This window comes from Balaenoptera acutorostrata, chromosome 4 (genome assembly GCF_949987535.1).
Source record: "Balaenoptera acutorostrata chromosome 4, mBalAcu1.1, whole genome shotgun sequence".
NCBI classification, from domain to species: domain Eukaryota; kingdom Metazoa; phylum Chordata; class Mammalia; order Artiodactyla; family Balaenopteridae; genus Balaenoptera; species Balaenoptera acutorostrata.
In genome coordinates this window covers 131,205,372-131,217,905 of record NC_080067.1, presented here as the reverse complement: position 1 = coordinate 131,217,905, position 12,534 = coordinate 131,205,372, and the positions used below count along the sequence as shown (strand labels likewise).

The window sequence follows — 12,534 nt, the reverse complement described above, 5'->3', positions numbered from 1 at the left end:
ATTGCTATAAACTTCTGTCTTAGAACTGCTTTTGCTGCATCCCATAGGTTTTGGATCGTCGTGTTTTCATTGTCTTTTGTTCCAGGTATTTTTTGACTTCCTCTTTGATTTCTTCAGTGATCCCTTGGTTATTTAGTATGGTATTGTTTAGCTTCCATGTTTTTGTGCTTTTTACAATTTTTCCCTGTAATTTGTTTCTAAACTTATAGTGTTGTGGTCAGAAAAGATGCTTGATATGATTTCAATTTTCTTAAATTTACCAAGGCTTGATTTGTGACCCAAGATGTGATCTATCCTGGAGAATGTTCCATGTGCTCTTGAGAAAAAAATGTAATCTGCTGTTTTTGGATGGAATGTCCTCTAAATATCAATTAAAACTATCTGGTCTATTGTGTCATTAAAAGCTTGTGTTTCCTTATTAATTTTCGGTCTGGATGATCTGTCCATTGGTGTAAGTGAGGTGTTAAAGTCCCCCACTATTATTGTGTTACTGTCAATTTCCTCTTTTATAACTATTAGCATTTGCAGAATGTATTGAAGTGCTCCTATGTTGGGTGCATATATATTTATAACTGTTATATCTTCTTCTTGGATTGAACCCTTGATCATTATGTAGTATCCTTCCTTGTCTCTTGTAATATTCTTTATTTTAAAGTCGATTTTATCTGATATGAGTATTGCTACTCCAGCTTTCTTTTGATTTCCATTTGCATGGAATATCTTTTTCCATCCCCTCACTTTCAGTCTGTATGTGTCCCTAGGTCTGAAATGGGTCTCTTGTAGACAGCATATATATGGTTGTTGTTTTTGTATCCACTCAGCAAGCCTGTGTCCTTTGGTTGGGGCATTTAATCCATTCACATTTAAGGTAATTATTGATATGTATGTTCCTGTTACCATATTCTGAATTATTTTGGGTTTGTTTTTGTAGGTCCTTTCCTTCTCTTATGTTTCCCACTTAGAGAAGTTCCTTTAGCATTTGTTGTAAAGCTGGTTTGGTGATGCTGAATTTTCTTAGATTTTGCTCATCTGTAACACTTTTGATGTCCCTATCAAATCTGAATGATATCCTTGCCAGGTAGAGTAATCTTGGTTGTAGGTTCTTCCCTTTCATCACTTTAAATATATTATGCCACTCCCTTCTAGCTTGTAGAGTTTCTGCTGAGAAATCAGCTGTTATCCTTATGGGAATTTGCTTATACATTATATGTCATTTTTCCCTTGTTGCTTTTAATAATTTTTCTGTGTCTTTAATTTTCTTCAGTTTGATTACTTTGTGTCTCAGCATGTTTCTTCTTGGGTTTATCCTGCTTGGGACTCTCTGCACTTCCTGGAGTTGGGTGGCTATTTCCTTTCCCATGTTAGGGAAGTTTTAGAGTATAATCTCTACAAATATTTTCTTGGGTCCTTTCTCCCTCTCTTCTCCTTCTGGGACCCATATAATGCAAATGTTGTTGTGTTTAATATTGTCCCAGAAGTCTCTTAGGCTGTCTTCATTTCTTTTCATTCTTTTTTCTTCACTCTGTACTGCAGAGGTGAATTCCACCATTCTGTCTTCCAGGTCACTATCCATTTTTCTGCCTCAGTTATTCTGCTATTGATTCCTTCTAGTGTATTTTTCATTTCAGTTATTGTATTGTTCATCTCTGTTTGTTTGTTCTTTAATTCTTCTAGGTGTTTGTTCTATAATTCTTCTAGGTCTTCGTTAAACATTTCTTGCATCTTCTTCATCTTTGCCTCCATTCTTTGTCCGAGGTCCTTGATCATCCTCATTATCATTATTCTGAATTCTTTTTCTGGAAGGTTGCTTATCTCCACTTCATTTAGTTGTTTTTCTGGGGTTTTATCTTGTTCCTTCATCTGGTACATAGTCCTCCGCCTTTTCATTTTGTCTGTCTTCCTGTGAATGTGGTTTTTGTTCCACAGGCTGCAGGATTGTAGTTCTTCTTGCTTCTGCCCTCTGGTGGATGAGGCTATCTAAGAGGCTTGTGCAAGCTTTCTTATGGGAGGGACTGGTGGTGGGTAAAGCTGGGTGTTGCTCTGGTTGGCAGAGCTCAGTAAAACTTTAATCTGCTCATTTGCTGATGGGTGGGCTGTGTTCCATCCTTGTTGGTTGTTTGGCCTGAGGTGACCCAGCACTGGAGCCTACCCAATTCTTTGAGAGGACTAATGGCAGAGGCTGAGAGAGCTCACGCCAAGGAGTACTTCCCAGAACTTCTGCTACTAGTGTGCTTGTGAGCCACAACCACCCCCCGCCTCTGCAGGAGACCCTCCAACCCTAGCAGGTAGGTCTGGTTCAGTCTCCTATGGGGTCACTGTTCCCTCTCCTGGGTCCTGATGTGCACACTACTTTGTGTGTGCCCTCCAAGAGTGGAGTCTCTGTTTCCTCCAGTCCTGTCAAAGTTCTGCAATCAAATCCCACTAGCCTTCAAAGTCTGATTCTCTAAGAATTGCTCCTCTTATTGCTGGACCCCCAGGTTGGGAAGCCTGACTTGTGGCTCAGAACCTTCACTCTAATCGGTGGACTTCTGTGGTATAATTGTTCTCCAGTTTGTGAGTCATCCACCCAGTGGTTATGGGATTTGATTTTATTGTGATTGCACCCCTCCTACCATCTCATTGCAGCTTTTCCTTTGTCTTTGGATATAGAGTATCTTTTCTGGTGAGTTCCAGTGTTTCCCTGTTGATGATTGTTCAGCAATTAGTTGTGATTCCGGTGCTCTCGCAAGAGGGAGTGAGCACACATCCTTCTACTCTGCCATCTTGAACCAATCTTCTCCATCCCAAGGGACTTTTCTAACCTAACAAATTGACATCCTTGTTAGAAACCAACCTAACATTTAAACATGTGAACCCAGACATGAAAGTAATTAACCCTCCTGGAGCCATCATTGCCCTCTTAGGAATAGATGTTGGGTGGATAAATCTTCCCCCTTCCATGCCCCAGGCAGCCAGTTCTAAGGGGCATTCCATAAGGCTCTTCAAGAGGTCATAGGTAAGATCTAACACTAGTCAACCTTTGCAATGACCAATTCAGTAACTCATCCTGAGGTAGGAGATAGATTGGTCCCAGGCTGAACAGCTGGAGTTTGTCCCCTGTGGACAGAAACTCCAAGATGAAGAGGAGGAGGAACTAAGCCCTGCCCAGATAAGAGACCACGTATTTCTCATTCTCGAGGTCAAGGAGAGCTTCCCAACTACACATGCATAGAAAGGCTCCTTGGAGCTCAAAAAGGGAAGAGGTGTCACGCCATAGTAAGTGATGTCAACTACCCATAGGCCCCTTTGTTGGAATCCATCTTGGCTAAGAGATGCACATGCATACATGAGAGGATCCTGAGACAAACCAAATACAGACTCAGAACCAGGCAAAGCAAGATGATTGGCCAAAGGAAACCCTGAAGAAATGACCCATATAAATGACTCAAAGTACCATGAGGGCACGACTCTCTCTCTGAGTCCACCCTTATGTCTATCCACACGTACCCTTTCTCCTTCTAATAAACACTTTACTTGTTTCACTTTTTTCCATCTCTATGTGGAAATTCATTTCTACACAGCTGACGGGCCAGGGCCTCGTCAGTGGCCACTGGTTCCTGGTGGTCTAGTGGATAGGATTTAGCACTCTCACTGCCATGGCCTGACTTCAGTCTCTGGCTGGGAACTGAAAACCTGCTTCAAGCTGCTGCAGGCCAAGGTCAGCCAAGATCAACAAAACTATACCTGCCTTCAAATACTTTAGCAGATACCATATATTAAATATCTTTCAGAAAATTCATAGAACACATTTAGCATAATGGGAATTCTAAGAAGCCCAACAGTTAATAAATATGTTAATTTTTAATTTACTTTGTTTAAACTTGAATTTTCCTACTTTTTTTAATCACAAAGCCTTCCTTTCCTTGACATAATATCTTTGGACATCCTAACACTAAAAAATGTTAATGACCAGGAAACTGACCATGTAGTTCTCTTATCATTCCACCATATTATCATTCACTGAGACATGAGAAGTTTCCTTCACTATCTTAACTCTTATTATATTATTGAGAACCATGATTTTTGCTGTGGATTAAGCAAATCCACACATATATCCTATATGTCTTTAAGGACATTATTTGAAGGCGTTCATATTTCTACCTTTAGTTGCAAACACCAGCTTCAAAACCTGGGAAAAAATTATAAGAATTAAAATTAAGTTAAAAAAAAGAAAAAAAGGGAGATAGTTGAATGATTATTATATGTAAGGTCAATTGGAGAAATTAAAAAAAAAAAAAATTAAGACCATTTCTTTCCCCAAGAAATCACAAATATTAAACAAACAGTAAAATTTATGTTCATTAGTATTAGATGTTAATAATCATGTTGCCTTTTCTCCAGACAGCTTAACCTTTCATGCTCCTTTGGAATTTTGTGATTTGCTTTGTCAATGAAATATGAGCATAGCTGATATACCTTATTTTTCTCCATACTCGATAATTGTGGAGCACAAGTTGATATGAAGGAGTCATATGACTGAAACAACCTACATCAAACAAACAAAAAAGCTTTTGTTAAGTCATTGAAATCCTAATGCTAGTTATTGCAGCTTGACCTAGCCTATCTTGACCTATGGAATAATTTGAAAGAATGATAGAATAAATGCAACCAGATTGAACTTGAGGTAACTTCTAAATAAATTATTAATTCTTTCTCATGAAAATATTTTTTGAGTGTTAATTATGAGACAGGTCCTCTTGTGAGCACTGCAGTTTGAATGGAGACCAAAACAATGTTTCTGTTCTCATGCAGTTTATTCCTTAGAGGAACACAGACAATAAACTAATAAATATACAACCACCAAACAAGGTGGTTTTAAATTACTTTTGATTATTAAGAAATATAGCAGCAGGGACTATAATGGAAATGCTGGGGGTCCAGAAGCAGGGAACTTCAGTTACTCCTGGAAGGCCTCCTGGAGAAGAAGGTGTGATCTGAATGATAAGAAGTGATATTCTCCTCTGAAAGAAACTAGGACTCCCAGGAGAAATGGCTAATTCTAGGGCTGGAGCAAGGGAAATACAAGATGAATTTGGAGCCTCATATATACCTCAAAATAAGGAAGTGCTCAAAAAAATTTTTTTAAAGGATGAAGGCTTTCAAAGAGTTACTGGAGACAGTCTGAAAGAGTTCCCAAGCTTAAAAAATTTGAGCAACAAATTAATAATGTAGTACTGGATTATAACTTAAGGTGTAAGTTACTTATTGAATCTATAATGGTGTCATAAAAATGATTGAATAAAGAGAGAAGGGGAATATTTTCCTTACAGAAGAATTCTACATGATAGAGAGATAGTGTTTGTTATGGTCTGAATTGTGTCTCTCCATAATTCATATGTTGAAATCCTAGCTTTCAGCACCTCAGAATGTGACTGTATTTAGAATAAGGCCTTAAAGAGGTGACTAATGTAGGGGAGGAAAAAAAAAAAATCTCTTCCCTCTCCTCTTAAAACCAATGTCTGTGGCTAGCAAATCAAACTGATAAAAGATTAACAAAAGAAAAACAATGTTATCTATACAGATTCTCATGGGGGTATGCGAAGTAAAACATAACTCAAGGAGGCAGCCAGCTTATATAATATTTTAGTCTAAACAAAGGGAAATGGAATTTTGGGCTTCTGGGCTGAGAAGGCAAATTATGGGAGGGTGAGGGGAGGAAATCTACGGTAAATAAAGGTTGTCTTGAAATTTATATTAGAGTCTCTTAGATGACATGGGGCCTAGCCATTTTCCTGGTATAGAGATATCTTTACAAATAGAAATTTTCCTTATAAATGTAAATTTATTTTATAAAAGGAGACATTAATAATTTATTTTTAAGTAGTTGAAGAGAGGTAAATAACTTTTGCTGCATCTGCCGGTGCTCAAATGGTTTTATCTCCACGTAATTCATATGCCAAGGAGGCATAATTTGGGGTGGGATATTCAAATACATTTCATTAAATTAAAATGAGCCCTTTAGGGTGGATCTTAATTCAATCTGACTTTATTAAAAAAAAAAAAAAAGAGATTAAGATACACAGAGAGGGATATCAGAGGCACAGGGGCACGGAGGAACAACCATGTAAAGAGGCAGCAAGAAGGTGGCTATCTGCAGGCCAAGGTGAGAGACAGCCTCAGGGGAAACCAACCCTGCCAGCACCAGCACCTTGACCTTGGAATTCCAGCCTCCAGAACTGTGAGTAAGTGCATTTCTGTTGTTTAAGCCACCCAGTCTGTGGTACTTTGTTAGGACAACCCTAAAAAATGAACATATATATGTATATACATAATTTTATCTATATCAGTATCTATCTATCTATAGCTAATCTAAAAAGAGACAGAGGGACAGAGAGAAACAGAGAAAGAAAAGATCCACCTCCCGGAGGCAGAACTTAATCTTCCACCCTGAATGTGGGCAGAACTTAATAGCTTGGTGCCACAAAAGAGAATATCAAAAGGAAAAAAGAAATAATAACTTTACCATGGAGAAACCTGGCAAACACTACCTTAACCAAGTGATCCAGTTTGACATCACTGATAGTGTTGTGTTGCTGACACATATCTACTGATTGAGGTAATGAAAAGGGCACTCCATTTCTATTCTTTCCCCAAACCCCTTAACCCCTGTCTAATAATGAGAAAAACATCAGACAAATCCAGTGAAGGACAACATGCCTGACCAGAACTCAAAACCACCAAGGTCATCAAAAGAAGAAAACCTATGAAATCATCATAGACCAGAGGAAGCTAAGGAGACATAATGAATAAATGCAATGTGGTGTCCTTGATAGAATTCTGGAACAGAAAAGGGAAATTAATGGAAAAACTGGTGAAATCTAAGCACATTGAAAAGTTCAGTTTATAATAATGTATCACTGCTGGTTTCTTAGTTGTGACAGTGTAACATGGCTACATACAAAGCTATATGCAATGACACAATCTAGTCAAATTCTGACGTCCTCCAAATAGAATCGTAACTAATTATGGCTAGGTTTGAGCTGGTGATAATTTATAGAAAAACGTATTATTTGTTGATGACCAAGTGATCAATATCTTTCTAGTTCAGATCTCTTTTCTGGAACAAGAATCTTGCATGAGAAAACTAGGTATTTTACTTCTATATTCAGTGAAATATTCTACTGCAAAGAATTCTGTATTCAGGGACATCTGGTGCAAGAGGACATCTTGGTTCAAGATTTCTCAGCCTTCATCACATTTTGTTACTTTAATAAAATGAAGTATGCTCCTTTGTCTTCCTCTCAATATTCTGCCTAATCCAAAAATGGCCCTCTAGCCCTTCACTGGCTGAACAGAAATACCATCATTTTATTCAGAATGAACATAGTCCAATGGTTGTACCTCTCATTACGTATGATCTTTGGAATGACTGGTGTGAGCCTAAGAAGTAATATATCTTTATCATAATTAGTCTGAAGATATTTTTTCATGTTCTTGGTCCAATAATTCTAATAGGTATATCACTATTTCCCACTCATTCAAACTCAAGCATGAACCTCATCTGAACCCCTTTTTATCCAATGACCCATACACTTGATTCTTCACTTCTAAATATTACATCTTGTATTTATTGAAATAAGTAATTTATTTTCTTATTCAGTTCCTCATTTCTCATTTTCCAGTATGTTTTTATTGAAGTGATGTATGTATATGTGCACGTGTATATGCTTGTCAAAAGGGTTAAATTTAAATAAATAAATGTTGGGGATCGTACAGACTCTATGATCTAACATATTAATATAAAATTTGAAGCTTTCCATGCCCCTGTGTTCAGAACAGTATGAAAGTTCAACTACTGTGACAAGATTCTAATTACCAGTTTGACTTTCCCAATGTTTTAACACTGGGCTACTCTTGTAAGACATTTCAAAAAATAGCAGTCCCTACACATATGGCTCAGAAATCCTACTTTTATAAATGGAAGAATAAAATTAATTTTCTTTCCTGCTTAAAAACTTACTCCTTCCATGAAATCTACACAGGTATCTTTTATTTAGTCCCTGGAGGAGATCTATCGCCTCTCCCTGCCCATCAAGGAATCTGAGATCACTGACTTTTTCCTGAAAGTGTTCCTGAAGGGGGAGATTCTGAAGAGTATACCTGTGCAAAAGCAGATCTATACTGGCCAGCAGACCAGGTTCAAGGCATTTATCACCATTGGGAATTACAACAACCTGTCATTCTGGGTGTTAAGTGCTCCAAGGAGGGAGCCATTGCAATGTATGGGGCCATTATTCCGGCCAAGGTCGCCATAATCTCCGTGCAACAAGATAGTGGAGGGACGAGATTGGCAAGCCCTGCACTGACCCTTGCAAGGTAACCCACTGCTGTGGCTCTGTGCTGGTATACCTCTTCCCCACCCCCAGGGGAACTGGCACTGTCTCAGCCCCTTTGCCCAAGAAGTTGCAGTTGATGGCTAGTATCAATGGTTGCTACATCTCATCCAGGGGCTGCAGTGCCACCATGGATAGCTTCGCCAAGTCCACCTTCCATGCCATCTCCAAGACCTACAGATATCTCATCCCATCCTCTGGAAAGAGACTGTGTTCACTAAGCCTCCCTATCCGGAATTCACTGACCATCTTGTAAAGACCCACACTACAGTTTCCACATAGAGGACCTAGGCTCCAGCTGTGGCCACCACACATTTTTTAAGTACAAGAAAAATAAAGTAAATTAAGCTTGTTTAAAAAATAAATAAAACTTCACATCCCATTTAAGTCACTATGCTAAATCTGAAGAGAAGTGGGTTAAGATGGGTTAATATTGTTATTATTGTTGAATATTAAAATGAGTGTGGTCTTCAATATTCTGTAATGACCTATATGGGAAAAGAATCTGAAAAAGAATGGATATATATATAACTGAATCACTTTCCTGTACACCTGAAACTAATACATTATAAATCAACTCTACTCCAATATAAAATAAAAATTAAAAAAAAAAATCATGCCATAAACAAAAAATTAAAATGTAAAAAAAAAATAAAATGAGTGTGGTCTTTTGTTCACTTTAGGCACTATATTTAAACAGGAGTATAATTCAAATTAACAAAAATCTAAGATAAATTGTCTATAAAGAAAACCAAAGAATGTTTGGCAAACTAGTAAGTTTAGGCTACTGGGGAGAGAAATTAAAAATTTAAATCATAGTGAGCAGAACCTAATTTAATGTAAGACAATATTCAAATTTGGGTTTCTGGGCCCTTAGGGCTGTAACTCAAATTTGTTTTGGCATCTCCAACACTGTGTAACCGGATTTTTCATATATTTAAGCAGTGAAACTTGGCAAATAATTGATAGTAGATATGATTGATTTTAAGGAACCATATGGCAATATACCAATAATTTTATTTCCAATAAACAGAATTTAAATAAGAGATAATGGACTTTCTCCTCTGTGGATATTAATCCCTTTTCAAATCAATTAATTTTAGGGAAGTCTTTAATATCTTTGTTAATCTTCTGGACATTATCTACAGCATTTGCTATATGATAAGAATTTTGATGACAATGTAAAACTCAGCAGCATTAGAAATCTTTTAACTATAAACTACTAATGTTGGCTTCCAAAATAATAGGAGTTGTACTTTTCTACTTATTCCCTTGCTTATAGAAGATTTCAATCACACAGAAATCATCTAGCAAACTACAATTTTGATGTGTTTATAAAACCTTTATTCTTCCCCCACCCCCACCACTGTTATCACATATGATACACATTTGCAGAGAAATTAGGATGTACCATTCCTAATTTATGTAGAGAGTGAATTTTCAGGTTAACTCTGGCATGTACTCTGCATCCATTTGCAAAGTGATGTTTTTAATTACTCAGTTGAGGCAGGGAGCAAGAAAAATAGAATCTAAATAGTTTTCTAGTGTTCTAACTTAAGCCTTAAAAAATTGACTATTTAATTTGAGCTACTATAAACCCTAAAAAAGTTCAAGCATGTTCAATATAAATATGGGAATACAAAACAAAAATAAAACTAATTTTTGGATTACCTTCTCCTTTGAGTACTTGTACTACCGCAATAGATTCTGAATTATTGACCATAATGAAAATACTATCTGATGGATTAAGACCTAAAATGTCTTAATATTCACTCTATAGATTAAATTAATTTAAAACTTCTCATTGGTTTATAGGTTTCTAGCCACTTTGTAATATTCTTAAAGGATTATAGGTCAACTAAAATGTTGAAGTTTCTAAAGCATATTCCATGAAAACATTTTTTAAACAGTATTTATATACATGAATAAGCCATTGTTGGGAGGAATTTGTTTTCATTGCCTTTTTTGTAAAATTATTAAATGTCCTTATTTAAGTTTGAGATAGATTCTCTCTTAAAAACTCAAATACCCATTTAACTAAAATGTATATTTTAATAACTGATATCTCTGATGAACAAGACTGGATTTACAACCATAGACTGTAATCAAAGTCTTGAGAACTCAAACTGAATACTTTTATTCTTACACTGATGAAAAAATCCCATAATATCTATATCTAATTAAGTATTTACCATGATGATACCTTTCCTATGAGCAAGATGCAATACTTGTTTCAAAGGTAGTGCAGTCCAAATTCTTAAAGTGACAAAATGATTTTCAATATAGCTCATATTCTTGAAATTGAAATATTTTGGTCAAATTCATTTTACCCAGGGGGTCAGGTCTAGTACATTGTGATTTGTGAGTGTCCTAAATGGAAGGACAGCCATATTCAGTTGAGCAGTATTACAATTAATTTTTTATACAAAAGATATTCCAGGGATGAAAAGAAACTTACATCCTGAAAACTTGTAATTATTCTACTACTTTTGTTTGCCCACTCATTATTATATAATCACAGCATTGGACAGTCTGGACTATAGACTATATTGAATAGACTTTGCACTTTTACAAATTATCATTTTCCTTAAGCAAAATATTTTAAAGATGTTCTTAACTCAGAAGCTTGTTCATATTTCCTATTAATTAATTCCATTGAGATAAACATACATAGCTTCTGCTTCTGAAAATCATTTAGTTCACAGATATAACTTTGTTTTTCATTTTCTGTTTATTTTTATCTTTTTAATTGTCAGAGTTGGAGAAAAAACTTTCTGTATATTAGCTTCCAGTTTCAAATGGGACATTTGCACAACTAAATGTAGATTCTGTATTTCTATATAATTCATAACCATTGATTTTATGGTAGTCATAATAGGAGCAGCAATGGAGACAACAGGTATTGCATAAGGTTTTTACCATGTGGCAGCTAGTGGGTCACATGCTTTGCATCTTTCTCTTTTAATCCTTGTACACTCCTATGAGTAAATTCTTGTTATTCCCATTTTACAGATGAAGGAATTGAAATTCAGAGTTCAGTTGAACAAGGTTGCAAACCAATAAGTGATGGAGCTAAAATTTGAACCAATATTTAAATTGCTAAAGCTTATGTTCTCAAGCTCTATTGCCTTCCTGATAGAAATCGTTATGGAAGCCATAGCTAGTAAGTATGATGAAATAAAATACATTATAGAATATGGTAGATACAAGTAGAAAACAGAAGGAAGAACTCCAGACAGGTTGGTAAAATAGGGTTGGGTCCTCTATCAGGGAAGAAAGCCAACACTTATTGGCATCCTGTTACAGTACAGATGATGGGGAGCCATTTCTAGTAATGCTGATTTGCTGGTTCAGTGCTTTCCTAGTGAATTAACTTGAAATAACTTCCTACAGAGTCTCGAAAGAACCAATACGTAATTGCTTCTCGCAAAAATGTAGAGGTAAAAACCACGCAATTTTAAATATTAAAGAAAATGACATACCTAACAATTGTGTATTAAAAAACTGTTTAGAAAAATGATAGTACAGTGAATGTCTTTTATTTTTGATCTAAGTGCCATATATTAAATCATTACTAGGCTCATTTTATTTTTCTATGATATTTTATAAATACTTCTAAGCTGAAGAATATAAATTATGTTTTCCTACATAGATTCAAAAATTAAAGGTTATATTTTTCATGCATAACTAATACAATTGCAGTACCTTTTAAGAAATCAGAAAAATAAAACTAAAAGTGGCAGAGCTTGGAAAAGAAATGTCAAGATGCCAAGGTACTGACAATAACAATACAGTGATAGAATGAGTGACATGTACAGTGGTGTTGGCAGGTGCGGTTATCTCAAATTGTCAAACTAACCAACTGCATTACCACCCAGGCCCCAACGTATTGCTTAACCCTTAGAAACACCACAGTGATTCTGTTAAGTATTAGAAAAAGAGTGCCACACAATTTTTGATAATTTGGGGAAAATGGCCACACACATACACACAATCTTATGTATATAGATATGGATTGAATTTAGATAGATTGAGGCCAATCAAAGGAAGGAACCTTAAGTTCAATATTAAATCTCTAAAATATGAACAGAGGCAAGATAATGTTTCCTGATTTCTCCATGTTTTGAAGCAAACTCTTATAAGAATGTTTGCAAAGAAGTGT

General features: G+C 36.0%; 1 pseudogene; it reads left to right on the top strand.

Annotated features, from left to right (window-relative positions):
• LOC103003888 (40S ribosomal protein S2-like) overlaps window positions 1-11,455 on the top strand; it is a 54,053-nt pseudogene extending 42,598 nt beyond the window's left edge.
• The last annotated feature ends 1,079 nt before the right edge of the window (window positions 11,456-12,534 follow it).